We start from the raw sequence: 24503 nt of genomic DNA on the forward strand, positions 1-24503 counted from the left end.
CCTTCTCACCTTGTTTTTTATGTAAAGGTGATGGGACCCACGCAAAATGGGTGACTTATAAGTTGGGGTGACTTATAAGTTGGGTCTATTTGGCAAAATAAGTCACTTTTTCACTTTACGACTTATAAGTTGGTGACTTATTTGGAACCAAACAGGCCCTTAAGCTTACAGGCACGGTACATGCTATCCTAGACTACTCTACACATGAAACTGCCACACGAGCGTCTGGGCTGCACTTGGCTCTTGCCTCTTCGGGAAGTCAAACAATGGCCCTGTTTGGATACTCTAACTCGGTTAGAGGTTAGAGTTATATTCTAACCCAGAACTAACCCAGAACTAACTCTAACCAAAAAGGTGTTTGGATAGCAGGGTTAGATGGAGCGCGGATACGGCGAGGCGCCTTCACGGGCGGTGCGAGAGGGAGGGAGCGAGAGGACAAGAAGCATCGAGGAAGTGAGGAGGGATCTGCCTCCGGAAGAGCGAGAGAAAAAGGTGTTTTTTAGTGGTCCTGAGAAGAACTAACCCAAATAAGCACCTCTTGGGTGGGTCAGATTTTTTGGATGAGTTAGATGCATCTAACCCAAACTAACCCTCCTGTTTGGATATTTTTGGGTTAGTTGAGTCCAAACTAACCCAAACTAACTCTAACCCGTGGATTCAAATAGGGCCAATGATGGAGTACTACTGCAGTGGACGAGTACTACAGTATGCTTCTGGCCATCTGACACCAATTGAACTGCTGCATGTCCACCACGTACGGGAGGGAGAGCGTGTAGCGAACGAAAGCTTCTCCTAGTCCTGCCAGCCACCACGCTCATGGGCGAGGGAGGGACGCAGCTTCATTGACTTACTACTCCTGCCTTTGCGTCCATGACAGGTGGGCCCAACAGGTCGGTGACCCACCTGTCATGCAGCCAAAGATAGGTGCGGTTAAGGCGCGAGGGTGTTGTAGTAATCAAACTTCTCGGTCTTGTACGAGTTGACACAACACATCAAAGCACTGCACTCGATATATTTCAATAATTTGCGTTTACCGATGCATTAATTACAATGCATGCATGCTGTGACTCTCCTTTTGATACTTGCATGTGTTGATTTAATGCACCTTGATGTAGTATGAATATGTGACGGTAAAGCTTTGTAATGCCCCAACCCTAATAAAGCGAGAGATGGTTGTGCACGAGGAGGGCGAGATCATGCAGACGGAACAGGACCCGATGATGGAGCTCTCTATGGTCTCGATGGACCTCGCCTTGCTCCACTGCACCTTGTGCCTCCGCCCCTTGAAGCCTCCAGTGTATGAGGTTCGAATACACCTCATCCGTTCAGCTGATCGAGCAAGGTGCAGGTTTCTTGATTGATGTGTTGTTTGATTGATTTGTGCAGTGCAAGGGAGGGCACCTGGCTTGCGTGGACTGCCGCGTCGAGCGCCCCGGGAACCAGCGGCAGTGCCAGAAGTGCGAGCGCGGCGGTGGCTTCGACGTGCGGAACACGGCGGTGGATGCCGTCCTCTCCTCGGTGAGGGTGGAGTGCCCGTACAAAGGTTGTGGGCTCTACGTCACTTACCACAAGCTCGCCGATCACCAGAGCGTGTGTCCGCTCACGCCCTGCAAATGCCCCGTGCCCGTCTATGGCTACGAAGGCCCGCCGCCGGTGCTCTCCCACCACATCAGCACCGTGCATCCCATGCCTGTGCACAGGATCCAGTACGGCAAGGCACTCCAGCTGCAAGTGCCACTGTCGAAGCCACGACTCTTTCTGTTCGCGGAGGAGGACGACCGCGTGTTTTTCTTGGTCGGCGGCGTGCTAGACATCGGCGCGCCTATCATCGTGTCGGTTGTCTGCATCAGAGCGGGGGCGTCCCCACTACCGCACTATGTGGCCACTGTGGGCGAACAAACCGCCGTGGGAGCCCAAAGGCAGGACCGACGCCGTCAAGGTGGAAATGGAGGTGACAAGCAGCAGGGATCCCGGCAATGTCGCCGTGCAGGAGCTGACCTTCTTCACAGTTCCGCCCAAATTGTTGGCCGGGGCTAAGCTGGTGTCCCTCCACATTCAGATTGACAAGCTCACGTCCTAAATGATTCTATAGTGCCTTCTGTTTATCTTAGTAATATGCTAATATAGGGGTTAGCTCGGTCTACTTTAGCTTAAGAGATGGTGGGTTTTGGTGGCGATGCAGCAATTACCTCGACATCAGATCAGCAGTGAAAGTTATTTCGAACAGTCGAATGGATATTTTGTGTCTGTTGGATATAAATATCCTTTGGGTAAGAACTAACAGCTTATATGTTTTTTCGAAACGGAACGGATTTTTTGTTGACATGCACTAATATTTTTGAAACGGACATCGGGCTGTAGCTAGAAGGGCGGTTGGGACGCAGCATCGGCCCATGCCGCGGTGACCCCCGATTGGGACGCACCGACTGTGGATTTTCTCCCTTGCCGATGTCGACCGCGTCTACGCAGAACATTGTTCCCTTCCCCTAGCTGCAGGATCAGGCCGGATATTTGATCAGCGGTGTGGCCACCGTCGTTCTATGCTTTTGAAGAGAGCAACCCAAGCAAGCAGGCTTGTAGCTTAGGCTCCTGCTAGTGTATATATAGTGGTTTTCTTTTTCTCTCCATATCAACCATTTTATATTGCGTACGTGTCATTGAAGAGTGAAATGATGGTTGCTTCTTCTGACTAACTTAATGTGTGATTGGACTGCTCCTTTAGTGGCCCCTACACATACTCCCCCTACGTGTATGCAACAGTCACACATACACATGGACGCAAAAACGCGCGCGACACCCTAATGCATGCATGTCCGAGCACACGACGGAACACACACGGTCATGCTCAAGTGCTCAACCTACACGTGCATGCACACACATACTCAGCCAGGGTGAGCTAGTGACCGTATAAACACCGGAAAATGTATATATTGAGCGCAATGAGCATATTATGAAGTCCACTGACCATATTTTTACAAATATATAGTGACAGACAGTGTATTTATCTCGTTTGAAATTAAGCCATATTAACCGGAGAGGAGGCAGTATGGACTAGCATTACTTTGTTGTGTCCCGTCAACTTGCTGAACGAGGAGAAGCTTGCAGGACGGGAGAAGCTTGCGCGCGGTGGCTCGCAGGACAAGGAGAAACTTTCGACTAATGCAAGCTGTCCTTCGCTCAGGCGGTGGACGTGCAACAGTTAATTCGGTGTCAGATTGCCAGAAGTATACACTATACTAGTAGTACTATTATTGTTGCTGAGGGAGTCCTGGATTAGGGGGTCTCCGGACAGCTGGACTATATCCTTTGGCCGGACTGTTGGACTATGAAGATACAAGATTGAAGACTTCGTCCCGTGTCCGGATGGGACTCTACTTGGCGTGGAAGGCAAGCTAGGAAAAACGGATATGGATATCTCCTCCTTTGTAACTGACCTTGTGTAACCCTAGCTCCCCTCCGGTGTCTATATAAACTGGAGGGTTTTAGTCCATAGGGCAACAGACAATCATACCATAGGCTAGCTTCAAGGGTTTAGCCTCTCTGATCTCGTGGTAGATCAACTCTTGTAATACTCATATCATCAAGAACAATCAAGCAGGACGTAGGGTATTACCTCCATCGAGAGGGCCCGAACCTGGGTAAAACATCGTGCCCCCTGCCTCCTGTTACCATCCGCCTTAGACGCACAGTTCAGGACCCCCTACCCGAGATCCGCCGGTTTTGACACCGACATTGGTGCTTTCATTGAGAGTTCCACTGTGTCGTCACCATAAGGCTCGATGGATCCTTCGATCATCGCTAGTGATGCGGTCCAAGGTGAGGCTTTCCTCCCCGGACAGATCTTCATATTCGGTGGCTTTGCACTGTGGGCCAATTCACTTGGCCATTTGGAGCAGATTGAGAGCTACGCCCCTGGCCATCAGGTCAGATTTGGAAACTTGAACTACACGGCCTATGTCTGCGAAGACTTGATCTTCGACGGATTCGAGCCCATGCCGAACGCATTGCGCAGTCACGACGAGCAAGACGTAACTCTACCGTGGGACAATGTTCGGGAGATCGCATCCGTAGCTACTCCGGTTTTTAACCTGGAACAATTCACGCAATCGAGGGCGGAGGGATGGACCCCGCCATGGAGGCCGCACTCTCAACGGCGATAGAGCCGGATACTGACTTCACCCCTTGCGAGAGCCGTGTCGCCGAACCACTGGATTCATCTTCGGTCACGGACTCCGAGCCGCTCGTATCCTTGCCCGTCGAGTCCGACTGGGCGCCGATCATGGAGTTCACCTCCGCGGATATCTTTCAGCACTCACCTTTTGGAGATGTGCTAAATTCATTAAGGTCTCTCTTCCTCTCAGGAGAACCTTGGCCAAACTATGTCCGGCTAGAATGGGATGCGGACGACGAAGAAATTCACCGCCCACCCACCACCCACTTAGTAGCCACTGTCGACGACTTAACCGACATGCTCGACTTCGGCTCCGAGGACTTCGACGGTATGGACGACGAAGCCGGAGACGAACCAGAACCACCGCCCACAAGGCGCTGGACCGCTACTTCATCACATGACGTGTACATGGTGGACACCCCCAACGAAGCCAATGGCGACGAGAAAGCGGAGGATGACCCCTCCAAGAAGCAACCCAAGTGCCGACGTCAGCGGCGCCGCCCTAAGTCCTGCCATAGCAAAAACAGCGATAACAATAGTCCACGCGACTCCGGAAAAGACGACAACTGCACCACCCCAGTGGCAGAAAACGATCAAGATGCAAACAGCAAACATAGTACGGATCCTACGTCCGAACACGATGACGCCAAAGATAAGCATCATCAATCCCCATCTAGGGAAGAAAACAGTCCGGACAATGATGCACCCATCATCCCAGAAACACACTTGGAGCAAGAGAACCTGCGCAGAAGGCTTACAGACACAGCGAGAAGCCTGAAGAAACATAAGCAAAGGCTCAAGGTCGCACAAGATACGCTCAACAGCAAGTGGAACAAAGTAACAAAGTATGCTAGAAGCTACCACCAAAATAGCTATCCAAAGCGCAAGCTATTACCGGAATTCGACGACGAGGCCTTAGAGCCCATACAGCCGATAAGTGATACGGCCAACCGGTCGGATCCACCACCCTGTGAACGCGATAGAGCGGCTAACAAAGTCACGCATAAGTCAACACACGTTCTACGTGAGAACTTGCGTCAAAAATCCGGCGCGACCAGATCTATCTATGGATCTAGGAAGCACGCTACGGTACGCAACCAGCACCGAATACTACAATCGTCCGAACACTATGGCGCATCCCAATACAGGGGTACCGCACACCCACTATGTTTCACTGATGAGGTGCTGGATCATGAATTCCCAGAAGGATTCAAACCAGTGAACATAGAGGCGTACGACGGAACCACAGACCCTGGAGTCTGGATAGAGGACTTCATCCTCCATATTCATATGGCTCGTGGAGACGATCTCCATGCCATTAAATACTTGCCCCTCAAGCTTAAAGTGCCAGCTAGGCACTGGCTGAAAAGCCTCCCCGGAAACTCAATTGGAAGTTGGGAGGAGATCGAGGACGCTTTTCGGGCCAATTTTCAAGGGACTTATGTCCAACCTCTGGATGCAGATGATTTAAGTCACATAATCCAACAATTTGGAGAGTCTGCCCAAAAGCTTTGGAACAGGTTCCGCACCAAGAATAACCAAATAGTCGACTATCCAGACGCCGAAGCCTTAGCAGCTTTTAAAGACAGCGTCCGAAACTAATGGCTCGCCAGACACCACGGTCAAGAAAAACCGAGAACAATGGCAGCCCTAACAAGCCTCATGACCCACTTTTGTGCGGGCGAGGACAGCTGGTTGGCCCGTAGCAGCACCAGTGACCCAAGCACATCCGAAGTAAGGGATGGCAATGGTAAACCATGACGCAACAAAAACAAGCGTCGAAGTAAAGAAGGTAGCCCAGATAATACAGCGGTAAACGCCGGATTTAGGGGCTCCCGACCAGGTCAGTGGAAAAAGCCTTTCAAAAGCAGTAGAGAAGGACAATCTGGCCTAAACAAAATTCTTGACAAGCTCTGTCAGATTCACGGCACCCCAGACAAACCTGCAAATCATACCCATAGAGAATGTTGGGTCTTCAAGCAGGCCGGTAAGCTAAACGCCGAACACAAAGAGGAGGCGACACCAAGCGAAGACGAGGATGAACCTCGCTAGCAAAGCGCCGGAGGACAGAAAAAATTCCCACCGGAGGTTAAAACAGTAAACATGATCAATGTGATAAGGAGGAGAAGCAATCGTGCACTCCGATGCACACGCGCCATCGAGCCCGTCACCCCTAGGTCCAACCCCTGGTTGGCCTGCCCGATCACTTTTGATCGTAGGGATCACGATACACATATCCGACGCGAAGGACTGACGGCCTTGGTGTTAGACCCAATAATAAATGGGTACCATTTTAGAAGGGTCCTCATGGACGGCGGCAGTGATCTCAATCTAATATATCAGGACACAGTCCGCAAAATGGGGATAGACCCGACACATATAAGCCACAGTAATTCTTCCTTCAAGGGAGTAATACCAGGCCAAGAGGCCCACTGCATGGGCTCTCTATTACTAGAGGTGGTTTTCGGTTCTCCCGATAACTTCCGAAGTGAAACGTTAACTTTTCACATCGCTCCATTCCGAAGTGATTTTCAAGCACTACTTGGAAGGGCGGCTTTTGCTCGTTTCAACGCAATACCGCATTATGCTTTATCAAGCTTAAGATGCCCGGTCCATGAGGCGTCATTACAGTTAGCGGAAATACCAACCGTTCTTCACGTATGGAAGAGGACGCGGCGGCTCTAACAGCCGCACACTAGACGGCCTCACTAACCAGAAAAATGGCAGGTCGTCAAGACCACGAACATGGTTAGACGAGTCCGGCGTTCCATCATACATGCATGAGATTGGTTTTCGAACCCTCATAAAACGATACCAGGGGCTTCCCGCGTGTAATCAGGGCCAACCCGGCTCAACTAGGCTCCTCTGGAATTCTGATAACTCATTCTTCTTTTCGGCACGGCAACTTTCACCTAAGTTCCTTCCTTTTTGCAGGTTGCAATCGTGCTACACCCGTCCAGGACACGGCACAACGAAGATACAGGTGCAGACGTGCAGCAGGGACCCGCCAAAAGGTTTCTTTTTAGATTAAGGCCCTGCTTAAACCTTTTTTACTGTCTCTTGTTGCTCACATCTTCCGGATACTCCACACAACCGAGAAGGATGCCGGCGTTATTGGCATGTGGCCACGCCAGGATTTTGCACGTACCTGGACACATGGGGTTTCTTACAAAGGGCATTGTTTAGCCCGGTATATGTTATAAAGACTAAACACCTTAGGGAGTGTTTTGCGTCGCGAGCTTGGCCCTATATGCATCAGCTCCGAATCATGTCTTTGGTCAAATGTTGGGTTTGCCCGGCTCCCATGTTTTGGTACCTTACATTCCGTTATATCGGCTAAGGTAGCACTGGGAGAACTACTGCGATTGTGCCCTGGTTCGTCCGGATGAGCACCTCAGTAGAGAAAGCCAAAAACTGACTGGCATGATATAGTGAGAGACTGGTCAACCACTCGATGACTAATCGGAATCTTCAGGATTCCTCCGCATTAACGAAGGGCCGTTTCCCAGTCATGTACGTATGCGCATCGTATTCAGACGAGCGCAAAAGTACCAGGGGCTATATAGTAGCCCCACTGTCAAACTCCTATGGCTAAGTGAAAGTGTTGAAGCAATATAGACCGATTAGCTTGTTTGCTACGCTATCACCTCCTTAACAGACCAAGACGTTGGATCAAGTGTGGATATGCATCTTTTGCAAACACCCCTGCATTATATGCGTGGGGGCGGAAGCCGACGACTGCAAACTTTCAGGTTATATACATATATACATAAACGGCCGCACAGGAGGCATCATAGCACTTTCGGGCAAAAGTATAAATACAGCCTTGATTAATGCAGAAAAATATTGTTTGTACAATGGGACTACATGTCACTGGAAAATAATATTCTTCGAGCACTGAGCCTCTATCGAGCGAGCGCCTTCAAGGACTTCTTCAAAGTAGTGCTCGGCAGCCACTCGGCCGATGGCCGAACCCTGTGCCGCAACAGTGGTGGCCTCCATCTCCGCCCAGTATGTTTTGACACGGGCAAGGGCCATCCGTGCACCTTCTATGCACGCTGATCTCTTTACAACATCGATGTGTGGCGCAGCTTCAAGGAATTGTTGCACTAAGCTAAAGTAGCTACTTGGCCTTCGCTCTCCCGGCCACATGTGATCCACAACGGACCTCATGGAAAGTACGGACAACCTATGGAGCTCAGCCTAACCGGTCAATCGCTCATTCAGCAACAGCGGACGGACTGGAGCGTGAAACTGTGACCAGAACAACTTCTCCACTTCGGGACCTTTCTGATCCTTGAAGTACTCGGCTGCATCAGCAGCACTTGCAGCCAAATCCATGTACTCGTCCGTAGAACTCCATAGCCAGTCCAGAGGAGCATACTTCGGATCCCCGAACTTAGTCCGCAACAAGAAGGGCTTCCCAGACACGATATCTGCAACTTGATTCAGCTCCTCCTTCGTCGCTCTAATTTTGGAACGGGTTTCCTTGCCAGCCACCCGGGCCTTCTCCAGGTCCGTCGCTTTCGCCCAGTCTTCTTCTTCAAGAAGCCGGTAACGGTCAGCAGCATCTTTTCATTCTACAGCCATCTTGGCTATTTTTTCCTTGCTCTCGCAACGCGCGGCCTGTTCGGCCCTTAACTCTTCGACCGCCTTTAAAGCGGCCGAATTGCTACTCCTCGCTTGCTCCTTGGCTCGGGCAAGCTCCGCCCGAAGGGTCTCCATGGTGGCAGCTCCATCTGCAGTCACAACATATTAAAGATACCGGCATCATGCTGCTCTTACTATGCGACGATCACCAGAAAAATCACTCACCCTGTGCCTCATCAAGCCGCTTGTTGACAAGCACGATGTCGGCATCTGCTGCATCCAGCTGCCGCTTTAGTTCGGCAAACCCATTAGTCCGGCTAGCCACCGGAGTTTCAACCACCTGCACATAAAGGCGGTCTGGTTATTACCTGGGACTATGATCCTCTGTTTTCCGCCGTTCTCGACCACAACCAGAGTCTCAGGGACTACTATTTGCATGGGCATACCTAACGTATGCGGTACTGTAAAACGCATACATTATTTCACGTACCTTGAAGCCTTTCAACAGACTCATAAAAGCTTCATGCAAACCGCTTTCGGCGGATGAAATCCTTTCAATTACCGTACCCACTAGCGTACGATGTGCTTCCAAGACGACAGATTGCCCCAGAAGATCCTTCAGCACGTCCGACCGCACACTGAGGGACCCTTGCTGTCACTCTCCTCAGGAGCTGGATACAGGGGATGCCGGGTAGCCAAAGGGTTATCTTCCAGCGGTATTAGATCCGGAGATACCCTTCGCAACGACACTTCAAGGTCGCCCGCTTCTTGAGCTGGGGAGTCCGGGGGAGGCGTTTCTCTCTCCATCATCTCCGGAAGAAGATCCCCCGAAGATGAACTCTGTCGAGAAGGGCTGCGATCCGGACTACAATTTAGAAGCATCGGTTATTGTCTTCGGAAGCAAGGTAGGATATCTTCACTATTAAGTACTTTTTGATTACTTACAGCTCGGTAGAGGGCTGATTCCCGCGCGTACATTGTGCGGCCAGAATACCCTCCGAGACAGGACCCTCTGGCGGAGATTTCTTCTCCCGTTTGGAAACCTTAGTTTCCGGATCTTCAGAGGTGGTCCTCTTCCTTCCCCGGGGAGAAAGAATGTCAGATTCTTCCGTTTGGTTATCCTCCCTCGTGGAGGCGCTCATTCCCTCGATTGGAATAGATAGCGATGGAGGCCCGCTTTCGCCCTCTTTATTCCCCCCTTCATCTTCCTTTGAGGGCACTAGACGAGGTGTTGGCTCAAGCATCTTTTCCAGCATCGGATTGTCCAAGCCTTCAGGAAGGGGGGCCGAACACCGGATCATCTTTGCCTTTGCTATCCAGTCCTGGTCAAAGAGCAATTCGTCAGAATGATGTCATGATAAACAAAAGGACAGTGTGTTCGGCCAGGGGATTACTTACTTGGGCAGTGGGGCGGTTGCAGCTCAGGCCCACGTCCTCGGTAGTGTCCGGACACTCTATTTGGGGTCCGAAGAACGATTTGTACATCTCCTCGTGCGTCATGCCGAGGAAATGCTGAATAGTGCGTGGTCCTTCCGGGTTGAATTCCCACATGCGGAGGGGCCGGCATTTGCAAGGCTGGACTTGACGAACCAGCATAAACTTGCATTACCATAACCAGAGATCTCGGATACGGCTCTGCAGTATTGGCACGTCCTTGGATGGACCCCAGCTTAGCCCCATGTTGATCCATGACATCAGTTGTGGTGGGGGGCCCGAGCGAAAGGTGGGGGCAGCTACCCATTTGGCACTTCGGGGAGCTGTGACGTAAAACCACTCCCGTTGCCACAATCCGAACACCTCTGGAAAGGAACCCATTGGCCATGGAGCGTCAGTAATTTTGCTTATTAAAGCACCTCCGCACGCTGCGTACTGCCCCTCGAGCATCTTCGGCTTCACATCGAAGGTCTTGAGCCACAGGTCGAAGTGAGGGGTAATGCAGAGGAAGGCCTCACACACGACATAAATGACGAGATGTGGAGAAGGGAATCCGGGGCCAAATCGTGAAAATCTAGCCCGTAATAGAACATAAGACCCCTAACAAAGGGATCCAGAGCGAGGCCTGGTCCTCGGAGGGAGTGGGAGACGAACACATCGCTCTCGTTGGGTTCAGGAGTAGGGACAACTTGCCCTCGGACGGGCAACCTATGCGAAATTTCGGCGGTCAGATATCTGGCCTCCCTCAACTTCTTGATGTCCTCCTCCGTGACGGAGGAAGGCACCCACCAGCCTTGAAGGCTGGATCCGGACATGATTGAAGGTCCGAAGCACCTGACCTGAGCTTTGGGTGTTAGAACTCGAGGCGGGGGAAGGATTCGATTGAGCACAGGAGGGAAAAAGAAAAAGCCTTGTCCCTTTATAAAGGGGATGAATACCAGGCGTCCTCCTCGTGGCCGTTCGAGACTTACCTAAGATCTAGGAGTCATACCAACAGGCACGGTTGGGTTACCCACGTTTGTATTGATGAGAATCCCGTGATAAGGGGAACACGATCTCTTCTTTGACAAGACGTGTCAAGAAACCGCCTCGCGTTATGTGCGGGGCTGGTTAAAGAAAAACGGTTCTAATAATTACCGGGCCATGGCGTGATGCCATGCTGCCAAAACGCGTCAGCAGATTAGATTTGTGGAAATATTATTCTCTCTACGGTGGTATGTGGAACTTATTTTGCAGGGTCGGACACTATCCTTGTATTCAAACTCTTCCGTGGTGTATTCGGAGGAGGAACCCGCCTTGCAATGCCGAAGACAACACTGCGCGCTGGACTCATCATCATTGAAGCTGGTTCAGGGGCTACTGAGGGAGTCCTGGATTATGGGGTCTCCGGACAGCCGGACTATATCCTTTGGCCGGACTGTTGGACTATGAAGATACAAGATTGAAGACTTTGTCTCGTGTCTGGATGGAACTCTACTTGGCGTGGAAGGCAAGCTAGGCAAAATGGATATGGATATCTCCTCCTTTATCTCCTCCTTTGCAACCGACCTTGTGTAATCCTAGCTCCCCTCCGGTGTCTATATAAACCGGAGGGTTTTAGTCCGTAGGACAAAAACAATCATACCATAGGCTAGCTTCTAGGGTTTAGCCTCTCTGATCTCGTGGTAGATCAACTCTTGTAATACTCATATCATCAAGAACAATCAAGCAGGACGTAGGGTATTACCTCCATCGAGAGGGCCCGAACCTGGGTAAAACATCGTGTCCCCTGCCTCCTGTTACCATCCGCCTTAGACGCACAGTTCGGGACCCCCTACCCGAGATCCGCCGGTTTTGACACCGACAATTGCACTTCCCCAAGAGGAGAACAGCCAAGCGCAAAGTTTACTAGTACTAGTACTACTACTATAGTCTATAGAGGTAGTACTAGGAACCGGATGGAGGAGCGTCTGCACTCTTATTATATTTTTAAAATGTGATAAAGCAATCTTCAACACATTTGGTTCTCTTCGAGGGTTCTCGCATGTGACAATGGAAGTTGATTGCATGGAACACTCGCTACAATTCTCGCTTAATTCTGGCTCATATCCTGTTACAAATAGGAGCACCCGGTAATATTTCCTCTTTTTTTGTTATTCGGCATGTAAACAGGTCAGCAAACCTTGCGGCGCATCTTTGTGCGAACCGTGCTTGCTGCACTTTGAATGTGGCCGAAAGCTGGCTTGATGAAACACCTCACTTCCTACTTTTTTGCGGGGTACCTTGCTTCCTAGTGACCAGTGTCTTGGCTGATCGTCCTAAGAATGCTTATATATGAATAAAGCTCTCTCATTTACACGAAAAAAGATTAAGCCATATTAACCGGAAAGGAGGGAGTATGGACTAGCACTACTTGTTGGTGTGTCCCGTCAACTCGCAGAACGAGGAGAAGCTCGCTTACGCCTTTTGACTAATGCAACGTACCCTCGCCCAGGTGGTGGACATGCATCAGTTCATTTGGTGTCAGATTGCCAAAGGCATACACTGTAGTACCGAACATGCGGAGTACCATCATTGTTCGACTTCACGAAGAGGCGAAGAGCCAAGCGCAAGGTTTAGTAGTACGAGTAGTACTACTACTAGAACCGCATGGTGGAGCCTCTATACTCTTATTTTATTTAATCTCTAATAAAGTACACATTTATTTCGGAGAAGGGCGGAAAACGGCAGCCCAACATGTAATGATGATATCGATCAACCATGCTCGCATATATCTTGGCCTCCGTGCGAGCCCGTCTGTGTGTTCTCGCTCCTCGTATCTCTCAAGGAACGGCGGGTTGGCCAGTTTGCCGTCAATTGAGATCGGTTTGCTCACACTCCGGTCCCACATGTCAGTGATGTGCCAAGAGGAGGTGCGTTGACCGACTGGCCATACGCGTACTTGGTTTTGCACCTTCATACTACTCCTCCCTCCATCACAGTTTACAGGGCGCGCTTCATTATGATGCATTTCTCCCAATGCATTTCCACCACTAGAGAGACTTTAGACGCGTTTGGTTTAAGGCTCAATTAATTAGGGCGTGGTAACCGCAATTTTCTCTCGATATAGTACTACGGAGTGGAGTAAGTGCATGCATGTGTCTACCCAGGGTGGAAGCACTGCATACATGTGTGTACGCATTATTTTCTCTAGTAATAGACGCCGTGCTATAACTACCAATGCTATTTTTCAGGCCGATCGCTAGTTGCCTTGGTCCTAGAGATTTTCTCTTTTTCTGAAGCGCGCTCTATAAACAGTGACGGATGGAGTGGTATGAGCGGATTCAAGAAAGAGCTTATTGATGTTTGCTTCTTTCGAGCAACTTACAATGGGAAAGGTGGGGCTTATGATTTGACTGCTCATTACTCACTATTAATGCGGCGCAACGACCGGTCTGAGTCTCCCATGCGGCTGTGCACTACCCTCAGTTCTTAAATATACTCCGAAGTATTTGTCTTTCTAGAGACTTCAACGAGTGACTACTCAAATATTTGTCTTTTTAGAGATTCAAATGGACTATTACATAGGGATGTCCATAGACATATTTTATAGTGTAGATTCACTCATTTTGTTCAATATGTAGTCACTTGTTGAAATCTCTAGAAAAACAAATATTTAGGAACGGAGGGAGTACACATACGAAGCAAAATGAGCGAATCTACACTCTAAAATATGCCCATTTGAAATTTGCAAAAAGATAAATATTGTTGATGACAGTTGCGACGACAAAAAAGAAGCATATTCCTTGTCCTAAGGGAAGATACCAACACGGTTGTGTTTGTCTAAAATGGTGTGAGGATGAGATTGCAATATGGAAAGTACGCCGGACGAGCTACGTTTTGTGCAAAGAACTATGGAAGATCCACATGCAGCGACGTGGGAAGACGGGTAGTGGAGCAAGGCCGGAGGGGATACCTGGAGGTCGTTGGGGATGTAACTAGGTGAGCAGCGGCGGGCGGAATCTGCCCATACTGTGACAACGAGCAGGTGGCGTAGGCCCTACCGCGTCGGAGCTTGGTCAGAGAGAACAACGTGTACCGCAGATCAAGACATGCTGCCTCGGCGCCGTCGAACGGAGAAACGATGCACTTCCTCCCTTTCGGACGGTGGATGGGATGCGGCCGGATCAGTGGCCAACAGTGAGAGAGAGAGGCCACCGCAGCCTTGTGTGAGATACTCTAAAGAGAGACAAACCAGGCAGGGAGGCTCCATTGTATATAGTGGAGCGGACTACCTTTTTCTCCATAAAAATCGGTTTGTATTCAGTGTGCGTGCCATTGAGCGATATAACTTTATTTAAAAATAACGGCCAACGCATCAAGTCGAACTTTATTTCATGCACGTGTGGTACACGACCTCCGTAGGTAAACAACCGCTACATGTGTTCAAATTAGCACGTGGGCTACCATTTCGTATAGAAATGAGCTCCACCGTGTACCCGTGCGGGTGTGGCTGGGCATGAAGCGTGAGTACGTGTGCACGGTACACCTATTCTCTTCTTATATACGTACACCACCTACGTGGGGTTGTGTGAGAGATACAAACATAGAGAGATATAGTGTGTGGGTTCATGAGAGTTTTTTTTAGAGAAAGTCAATCAAAAAATGTAACATATGCAATGTGTGCGAGATAGAGTCCTGGATCACTACTAGAAATCCCCATTTTACCTACTGCTAAGGCCTTCACCTAGAGCTTATTAATCTCCTCAAGGGAAAGAAAAGCAATGAATAGTACCCCTCTAGGGAAAGACAATTTTGTGGCAAAAAGAACTGAAAAATAAAATTTCCTAAGTACATGTGCCACGTGCAGACCATCCACGCCGAAAAACACGAAGATATGGCCTCCCGCGTCGACGGCGCGCGCCTTTTATCCCCCCCCCCCCCCCCCCCGCGCTCTGGGGGCCCATTATGCAGTGAGCTAGCGACGGGAGAAAGGGCGCGCAGTGCCAAAAAATTTGGCTAAATTAGGTCTCCTTCCCCCGTGCCTCAATCCTTCGCCGCCGCCAGAAAAAATCCCCCCTCTCTCTCCCCAATCTTCCTCTCCCACATCGCCATGGCCCGCCGCGCGCCACCACCCGGCCGTGCCCCTACCGGCCCTGCTCCGCCGCGCCCCTACCATCCCTTATCCGTCGCATTGCCTCTTCCTCCCCCTTCTCTACCACATCGGTGGCCCAATCGGACCATCTGGCGGTGGGCACGATGTCCTCACGCGGATCTGACTGCCGCCACCATCGCCGCCTCCACCTCAAGCTGCTCCTCGATGCGGTTGTCCCCGACGAGCACCACCCCCACCCGACTGTCCCCGACGAGCTACTCCCCAACGGCCACATCCTCTCCTGCACTACGAGCACTACGGCGAGGAGGACGACATCCACTTACCCGCTAGATCAAGATTGCGTCCACCACCTCGACTTCACCCCAAAGGTTCTCTCCCTGCCTCTTGCTCTCTGGTTTAGGTAGTTGTATATGCTCTGATCTTTTCGGTGTTCAGATCTCGCAAGTGATGCTCATCTATGTGATTTGCTTGTTAAGAAATTATACTACTTCTTTCGGCAAGCTTGCCGTTGTTGCAGAATATCAGTTTGCCCTTTGCAAGGTCCGCTCCTGCAGGTCTACTAGGTAAATCTTTTTAGTAGTACAAGTCTTTCGATTTAGTTTTTTCAGCTTGAACATGATGTCCAGAACCAGAACTTAAAAGTAGAACTTTTACATACAAGATCTAGTAGGTAAATCTTTTAAGTCCAAGTTCAGATTTAAAGACAGATATATGGTAGCTATGATGCAGGTTGGCCATGCTAGTACTCTCCTGCACTAGCATTTTGTTAACTTAAAACATATTTCCTGACTGAATGTTTTTCTGATTTAAAGGTACCAAGGAATGTTTAAATACTACATTGGTGTTTTCTAGCTTGGAGAAGCAACATCAACTTGGGATGCAGATTCACCAGTATATGTGCATGCATCTCATAGGGGGAGAGATCTTGCACGGATGTAAGACCATTTTTCTTCTGTTATAGATTCTAGAGTGATGCTCTGCTTAAATTCCTATCCATGCATAAAGTCAACATCCAATGAAATATGAGCAAATTATTTTATCTCTGTTATTGTAATTGGGAGCTATGACAACCATATAAATGGATTTAGTATATTTTGATTGCATAGTTTCTTTTTGCTATTTTGAAATATGAATGTGTATCTTTAATCATGACTGTTTATGCATTTTTAAGAATGACTAGAACTGTGCTGAAGATGTGTGCTTAACCATGTAGTTTTTTTCTGCAGCTAAAATTCAGCTGAAGCTTTACAAACTAGCTGGACACTAATTCATAGAGCTATCCTTTCCTTTGCTTTGTTTTTCCTGTAGAATAGGTTAAGCATAATCTGAGTGGTGTATACCCAACACATTTCTTAATGGACATGCATGCAATTATAATCTAATTGGGACACGACTAACAAGCTGATTTACATGAGCATGCTCATGTATGTTTTCACAACCTGGCCCTTGTCTTGCAGATCCTCGAAACGAGCCAAGAACCATTAAATGTTTTCACAACCTGGCCCTTGTCATGTATGTTTTACAGATCCTCAAAACAAGCTTAGACTTTGTTTGTTATGCAAGATCTCTTCATGTGTCATAATGATACAAACACGAGGTACATAATTTAGGCATTTACAATTATAATTAAGTGATAATTTGGCAGAACAACATGTTAGAAATTCGGTGATTTATCATTCTAACTACTGAAATTATAGGATGCACTATTTTGTCAAGTGTGGTGTTTATTCGAGAAGGCAACAAAGAGGTATGGCAGGACTGCTTTGTTGCACATGTTCGAAAGTTGTGTCTTACCTGCTTTAAATATAGTAGTTGAGACTTCTGGGGGCATGCCGTTTCATCTCGAGCTTTCTTAACTAATAGAGAAATGAAATAACTTATCAAAGCCTTTTTGTACGGTTTTTCTTTTCACTTCAAAAACATTTTCGCAAATTGGAACTTCATAGCCAGTTTCCAAATTCAAAGAAATCACCTACCATGGCCTTGTTCCTTTTCTTAAACTTCTCATTCTGCATCTTAAACAGCCAAACTCCCAGCCGTTTCAATGTCAAGCTCGCTGAGCAACTTAAAATCACAATTCATAGCAAATATATGAACAACTAACCATGCTTTATATTTTTGATAGGTGTTCTAAAACTAGAAGCATTTCCTTAGTTCAAACCTTGTATCACGAATTTACATGCTACCCTCTTTTGATGTACTTCAACAAGCTTATCAACAAATATATACCAGATGCTACATCGGCATGTTATTATTTTGTTAGTGTAGTCACATGAACTTCATATGATTTAGCTGCATTGTCATATATTTATTCACAAGATCTGCTCGTCTATATCTGTCAAGACTGGAAACCTTGAGACGGTGATCAAACATTTGGTTGAAGGAATCAGCAAACAGATGTTTTTGAGGTACACCTATGATCTATGTGTCAACTCTCAAATGTCTAGTACTGCAAAACTGTTGTATGGCCATGATGGTGCTTTATTTATTTTTCTGTCTTTTGTGTATACAGACCAATACTTCGTTCTTATTTTCAGTTACTTGCAATCTTGCATGTTATTGCTGGCATGAGTTTTGTATGTCCATGACTGTTGTGATACTGTTAATATGATGCAGATTTGTGTTCTTGTGTATGCTGCAATATTTTTGATATTTTAGAGAAGTGCTAAATTTGTGACCATTATTTTGAGCATCATGTTGTGAGCTCTGATGTTCCTCTCAAGACTTGGATCGGCAACCTGATGCAAGTGCTCAAGGGATATCTGGAGCATGTACTTCTCAAGGCGATGTGATGCATGTGTAGTTAATTACCATGTTGATTGGAAGTGTTTCGATCTAGCAACAGTAGCTGATATGTGGCCTTGTCTATAGCAGGTTGTAGATTAAACTTGCAGTGTTTAGACCATTTTGCAACTTAAGCTAGCTTTTTTGGATCGATGGGTGGTATGAATATGTTGTATGATGATGAATATTCGGTCATCTATGAATTATTTGAATTATGGCTGATATATATATCCAAATTTGGTGTATTGTTGCTTTGGTTGTGACTGTTTGTTGTAGCCTGTTTCTAGTATTACTAAATGGTTGATATGAATCAAAATATATATTTCAAATTATGGATGATATATATATATATATATATATATATATATATATATATATGTCTCACAAGCTTTCCCTAGGGCAGAATATGTCCCTAGGTATACATGCTTTCCATGTTGGCAAAGGTGACCAGATGTATACTTTCCCTAGGGCATGTGCCCCTAGGTAAAGTTTAGTTTCCCTAGGGTGGATGAAAAACGCTAGGGACAGCCCTCTTTCCCGTCTAGACTTCACCTAGGGCCCTTTACCTAGGGGAAGCTCTAGGTAAAGCCTTTACCTGAGTTTTTGGGCTTTCACCTAGGGTATTCCACCCTAGGTAAAATCGTTGATTCTAGTAGTGGATATATCATTTATATATAGGGGGCAATCCACGAGAAGAGAGTGGAGGTATCATCGACTTGAGGTGTCCATAGAATCGAAGAGAGGGATAATGTGTGTGTGTGTGTGTGTGTGTGCGCGCAGTCGATAAAGAGTGCCATCGAATTTGTGTGTGCCCACGTCAAAGATATAGAGTGGCTGGCCTACTAGAACAAGAGAGGGGATAGGTGCGGTTTGTCTCTGTGGCATGGATACCTACAGCGCTCGACTATCGGTGTGTGGTGGGGGGGGGGGGGGAGGGAGGCCTAATTAACTATAGAGGTACAATGGCAGGTATATGTGTGGAGGAGGAGAGAGGCCTACCTCATGTATTAAGGGAGATCGATTTACCTCATGTATTAAGGGAGATCGATCGACATCCATGCATATGTGTAGAAGAGGAATAAGGTTGGGAGAGAGACGGAGCTAGAGTGTTGGAGGGGGTGGTAGTGGAGTTGCTTCTAACAAATGGTGGGATAGGCTTACTAGATAACCGGAGGGCATGCCTGCAATATCAATAAGAGAGGGGATGGCTGCCTGTCTGTGCACGTGCGTGTGAGAGACGGGTCAAGAGGCATGCACGAATGATGAGGGCGAAAGATATGGCTGTCGTAAGCAGACATAACTATATAGGAAGATCAATCGTCCTTTGTCAGAGAAAGGAGAGACATAACTTGTGAGGTACGTCGATCGATGGGGGGAATAGTTAAAGTCGACCTAGGTATATGTTGGGAGATCGATCGGTATACATGCATGTGTGTGTTAGAAGCAAATGAGGCACGGGGAGAAGGATAGAGAGAGAGGGATGCATCTAGGAGGTGGTGCGAGAGTCATACTATATCGAGGGGGAAGGAGTGTGCGAGTACGAGATCGATGAAAAGAGTGGTGGGAGTGAGGCATGGACAGTGATAAGAGAAGAGGGGAAGCTTGTGTTTGTGCTAGGCACACCTGGCTAGAGAGGCATATCGATCGATGTGTGCCGTAAAGAAGGAGCTGGGGGGCTACACACACCGTGGGTGAACGACCTAAAGCGAAAAGACGAATTTGCGTGATGGAGCTAGAGAATGATGAGGGAGGGTGAGAGGGATGCGGGCATCTGCATGCACGAGAGAAAGTTAGCGCTAGCTAGCTACAAAGATAAGAGGATTGTGTGGGTGTAAAAGATGAATTGAGATCATACTTCATTATAAAAAGCAAATTCGGATATTTGAAGAATTTTTCATAGTGTTTTAAACCGACGCATGTGTAAATATATATAACGGTGATACATATGGTGTGGTTATGAACATGTTATACTACATATAATATATTTTATCTCTACTCTTATAAAAACGGAGTTGTTGATGATGGTGCCATCCTGCAATATAGGCCGTCCGATTTATATCTGATGGATAGGAAGGAAACTATGGCAATTTTGAAAAAAGATACACACACCCTTCTCCATATTTGTAAATTAGGCCTCCCCTTGATCATGTTGATGTTCTGTGGAACGCATGGGCATCTTGCTAGTACTACGTATAACATATAGAACATTGATCATAATTTAGGCTAATGTGTGGCTTTTGCAGCTCAGGTCTAAATACTTGTCATAATTTCGGGGGCGGGGCACTATAATATATGTGATAAACACAGTGTATACGTATGGAACATGGTTTATATTATGAATATATAGTTAGTACATCAAATGTACTATTATTTGGAATCAACATCAAGTGTATTCAAAAAATATAATTCGAGTTCATGTAGTACACATAGTTCATATGTATCTCTATAGTAATCATGTGGTGTGTTATTAAGGAAATACACGAATGATGGTTGAAGTTGGCAACAATCATGATTGTAGATTCTTATTGAAATAGAGAAACGAATTCAAATTCAGTTCGAATTGCAGCAGTAGTATAGACATTTGGAATGCACTAAAATGTTGGTACGAGTAGGTTACATGCATTATACAGCAAGCGAAAAAATTTAATTGGACATAACATGGATTCATACTACCGAATAGCATTTAATTGCAATAAATTGTTGGTATGAGTAGCTTTAAATAGCATTTTTATAGTAAAATGGGGCAAGATTCTCTTTGTGTGGTGTGAATAGTTTTATTTTTTTGTTTTATTTTTGACTGAGGGAAGTGCGAATTGATTTGGTACGTACAAGTACAATATTACACGTTAGGCTTGTCTCTAAAATTCAACCCGCGCCTTGTTATATCCCAAAAATTCAGATATCGTGCACCCAAAATTGGTGCCTTCACAACCCGCGCCTTGCTATCCTGAAATTACAACGCACGCGAAAACTCCCTCCAGCTGCCAAATCCCGACAAGCGAAATCCCCCTTCTAACCCTAAGCCTAAAGGGCCGCTAGTTCCAATTGATGGAGGGTACTTTTGTAACACACCCTACATTTTGGACAAGCGCGTCCCTAAGTCATGGTTCACCCCCTCCCATCGCCTCCTTTTCGCCATTCGAAATCCCAGGCCGCCATAACCTCTCCGCTCCAGCCGCGAAACCCCACCCTCCTTCGTCCGCCACCTCACCGCTGCCCAGCTGGAGCCTCTTCCCCGACGACGATGTCCACTGCAACAGCTCGACGTCCCTCGTCCACCTCCCTAGATGAGGATCCGTCGTCCATCTCATCGTCCCGCCGATTCAGTCGCCCCGTCCTCCACCTCCAAGGAGCTACTCCAACGATCGCCTCGTCTCTCGCGGCTGCTCCATCCCCATAGCGTGGCCTTAACCTGCTCCACCGAAACCGCAACATCCTCACCGACTCCTCGGACGAAGCCGAGGCCTACTCGGCGCCACCAAAGAGGTTGTACACTCATCGCATCACACCTTCTCCTTAGCTCGACCTCCCGGCGCCGACGATGCTCCATCCCGCACCCCCATGGAGCAGCTACCTTGAAGCCGGCGCCGCGGGCGACATCTCCACGGCGGCTCTCCCCCAATGCGAGGCCCCTTCGGCGGCGGCGTCCATACCAGCCGGACCTGCTGCTACTGCTCCGGCTCTTGCTCGCTCGCTCGCGCTGCGGCTGCTGCTCCGGCTCTCGCTCGATCGCCCAGCTGCTGCTGCTCCGGCTCTCGCTCTCTCGCTCGCGCTGCTTCTGCTGCTCTCCCCCTCGCTCGTGCTGCTGCTCTGCTCCGATTTAGCTACACTTAAGTCGACTAAATCGACTTTTGGGTCAGTCAATTTTCAGGGGGTGGGGGGCTCGCCGGAGTTAAGGAAGAACCACCCGCAGTGGGGATGGGGGCTCGCCGGAGAGGTACCCCACTATCTATCTTAGGGTTCAGGGTGGGGGCGGGGGGCCTATAGGGCTGGCCGGGGCGGCGGCGGACCGGCAGTGGGGAGTTATTTCAGGGCGGCAAGGCGGCGCTGGGGCCAACCGTTCGGCCGGTGGTGGCTGGCGGCTCAGGGGGGTGCAGGTTGAAGATGAAATGCAGGCCCTCCCTAAACTACATGTCAAGTGCCTCTCTGCTACCATTGCGTTTAGTTTCGAAAGTAACATTCAGATTTCACAGTAAATTTCAGTTTCGACAGTTAAGTTCAGAGTCAATAGTTTTTACCTCATCTATTGTAGTCAGGTGGTTTTTGGTGATGTAAATTTTACATCTATTTTACATCATCTATTGGGGGAGATTGGATAATATGCCCCTCTTTACTTGGGAAGTTGATAATTTGCCCCTCTTTACTTTTGGTTGGATGATTTGCCCTGCTTTTCTTTTTCCACTAGATAATATGCCCTTTTTAATTATTGTAATCATTTCTCAGTTTTTATCCCCATTATCACCATGCGAAATGACCCGACTGCCCTTGTGGCAAATTGCAATTATGTCCTAGTCTCCTTCCCCGTGTTGGACTATTGGTAGTAGTAGTAGTAGTAGTAGTAGTAGTAGTAGTAGTAGTAGTAGTAGTAGTAGTATTGGGTTACCTCTCATTAGCTTCCTTCTGTTTACAAGTTGCTTTTCTGTGCCCCAAGATTCCACATTGTTTGCACCTGTTTTTGGTGCCAAATCTCTTCTTTTCTTTTTCCTTCTGTTTGGCACCACCTTCTTGCTCATTTCGTTTGCCATCATCATCTTTTTTCTTCCGTTTGCCACCACCACCACCGTCTTCAAGGCAACTTTTGATCCTCTGGTTCCTCCTTCTCCTAACAGAGCTTTTTAAATCTGGTGGTATCATCTCAAAATCTAGAGTAACCTGAGGCCATTGAGACTTGTCTGTGATTGGTTCAATCTCTCCTGCATAGGCAGCCCGGAACCTACTCACAGAGTAGTAGTCATGCACATATGGTTGAAAGTTCACATCTGCTCTCTCTATAAGAAATGCAAGTGCATGCTCACAGGGCTTTCCAATGTGCTGTCATTCTAGGCAAGTGCACTCATAGGTACCTATTTTCATAACGTGCCTAAGATTCTTCTTGCTGGTGTCCTTGACCTCACAACTTTCTCCGGTTGATCTTCCAACAACCAAATGGTCAATTGTCTAGTTCTATTATTTATTTGTTGAATGATGGCAGGCAGCATCTCTCCCCGGAGCATTTCCCCAATCCTTCTCCTCCTCTCAACAAGTATCATAATTTTCTCTCTTATTTTGTCTGCTAGCTCATCCATGGGCAGATCCTTTGTTCCTTTGATCCAGCTATTGAAGCACTCAACTAGATTATTGTGAATGTAATCACATTTTATTTCTGTGTTGAAGCGCATCTCATCCACTTCAAATTATGATAAGTGCACAAGTAGGTACTCACTGTAGGTTTAGCTTCGAAAATCTTGCACATATGGTAGTTAAATGTTTCTAGACGGTAAGCCTTGGCTGCTGGCCACATCCGACCAAAAACATCTCCATGAAACTTCTTTTTGAAGTTTGCCATTAGATGCCTAAAGCATTCCCTTTGCTCAGCTTGAGGAAAAACAATTTTAACTGCATTCTCTAACCCTTTGCATGCATCAGTACAAATAGCTAGAGTTTGAAGATGTCCTATTACCTTATGTAGTTGTTGCATAAACCAAACCCAGTTCTCCTCAGTCTCCGTACCAAAGAAACCAAATGCTAAAGGAAACATCTAGTTTTGTCCGTCGAGTGCTGTACATGTCGTCAATTGACCATTCCACTTTCCAGTCAAATGTGTGGAGTCTATACTGAGATATGGTCTACAACCAGCCAAAAAGCCATCAATGCTTGGCTTAAGTGCCATAAAAAATCTCCGGAAATACACTCCACCTTTTCCCCTCTTGACATCAACCTCAACAATGCTACCCGGAGATCTCTTATCAATCTCAGCTTTGAAGTTGAATAAATTCTGAAAGCTTTTTCCCCAGGTTCCATATAACATATTTGCGGCCCTTTCTTTTCCCTTTTGAACAATATCATACCCAATAGTACATTTGTACTATGCTTTTAGCTTTTTTAGAAGCTCCATGCCACCAATGTTTGGTTCACTTTGAAGATACCCAATTGCCTTTTTCTGCCACCCATGCTTGGTCTGCCATGCTTGTAATCACTTTAGCGGTTGATGAACACTTATGAGGCTTTACTATCTTGTTAACCTGCACAATAGCAACCATTAGGTGCAAGTAATTTTTAAAAATTGTTTCAACATAAAAAATGATTAGTGTTAGATAAGTTTGTACCCTGACTGTTTTGCCATCTTCTATCGTTCTAGCAATTATACGCCAAGGACATCCATTTCCTTTACAGTGACCCACATATCTAGTAGTGTCACTATCCTTGGTCTGAATTTCAAACTTACCTCTAATAGCAAATGTTCTCATAAGC

The 24503-nt window shown here is 47.4% G+C and overlaps 1 long non-coding RNA gene and 2 pseudogenes across 1 annotated transcript; 2 read left to right on the top strand and 1 right to left on the bottom strand.

Annotated features, from left to right (window-relative positions):
* The first annotated feature begins 1169 nt into the window (after positions 1-1169).
* LOC125556302 (E3 ubiquitin-protein ligase SINA-like 10) lies at positions 1170-2080 on the top strand (annotated as a pseudogene).
* A 13050-nt stretch (positions 2081-15130) lies between these two features.
* LOC147972115 (uncharacterized) lies at positions 15131-18298 on the top strand. The gene is made up of 2 exons (XR_015602411.1): positions 15131-15832; positions 16082-18298. It is a non-coding gene; the product is annotated as an uncharacterized LOC147972115 (long non-coding RNA).
* Positions 18299-22652: 4354 nt separating this feature from the next.
* Positions 22653-23922, bottom strand: LOC147972116 (uncharacterized; annotated as a pseudogene).
* Positions 23923-24503: the final 581 nt, after the last annotated feature.

This window comes from Triticum urartu, chromosome 5A, assembly GCF_056163025.1.
Source record: "Triticum urartu cultivar PI428250 chromosome 5A, HENAU_Tu73, whole genome shotgun sequence".
Classification (NCBI taxonomy): Eukaryota; Viridiplantae; Streptophyta; class Magnoliopsida; order Poales; family Poaceae; genus Triticum; species Triticum urartu.